Here is an 808-nt window from a genome sequence, read left to right as displayed (position 1 = left end):
ATCCTCGACAAAGATCGTTGCTTCTTTGCGCCAAAAGATTTTCAGCTATGCAAACCCCGTACGATCAAAGTTATCGGAAGTGTACGCGTATCTTTCTATATATTTTTTATATCGAGAATACGTGTGTAAGATTTAATTGCACAACGCAGGAAATGAGATAATACGCGAGCCGAATGTCACAAAATAAGCGATATAATTGCGAGATCAAATTTTATAAATTATAATTATCCAAGCGTAACTTCAAAATATCAAAATTAAAAGCACATATAACGTACATTTTTTCAGAGAGAAAACATTGCGACGTATAAATCACAAAATATATATTTATATCTTTCATTAACTTTTGTCGACTTTTCTGTGTTCCTTCCCCCCTTCCATTAATGGATAAATTTTATATTAAAATATGAAGTATGCTTTCAGTCGAAGATGAAAGCGCTTGACAATAGATCTCTTGATAGGAATCAAAAGCTTTTTAGCTTGGCGACTTGAAGGAGTAGAGACGGCGGGTGGTAATATAACGAATTATACTAAATTACGAGTACCCGTCGAGAAAGGGGGAGAGGAAGGGGACCACACGTCCTTGATAGATATTCCAATCATGCACACACGTATATGTATGCATATATACGAGCTGGAAATTGCAAATCCACGTATCACCGGCAGTTAAACCCGCGCGAACGTTTTGCGAACCGATGCGGATCGCTTTCGGAGGTACGCAGAACATTTCGCGAAAGTGTGCGGCTGTTTGGATTATTTGTAAATTATCTAATAAAAGTTTGTGTTGGCGACGACGAGTCACTGCAATATC

Source organism: Polyergus mexicanus, unplaced genomic scaffold (genome assembly GCF_030449975.1).
Source record: "Polyergus mexicanus isolate NDT 795.1 unplaced genomic scaffold, iyPolMexi1.0 SCAF_18, whole genome shotgun sequence".
NCBI lineage: Eukaryota > Metazoa > Arthropoda > Insecta > Hymenoptera > Formicidae > Polyergus > Polyergus mexicanus.
This window is presented reverse-complemented; position numbering follows the sequence as displayed.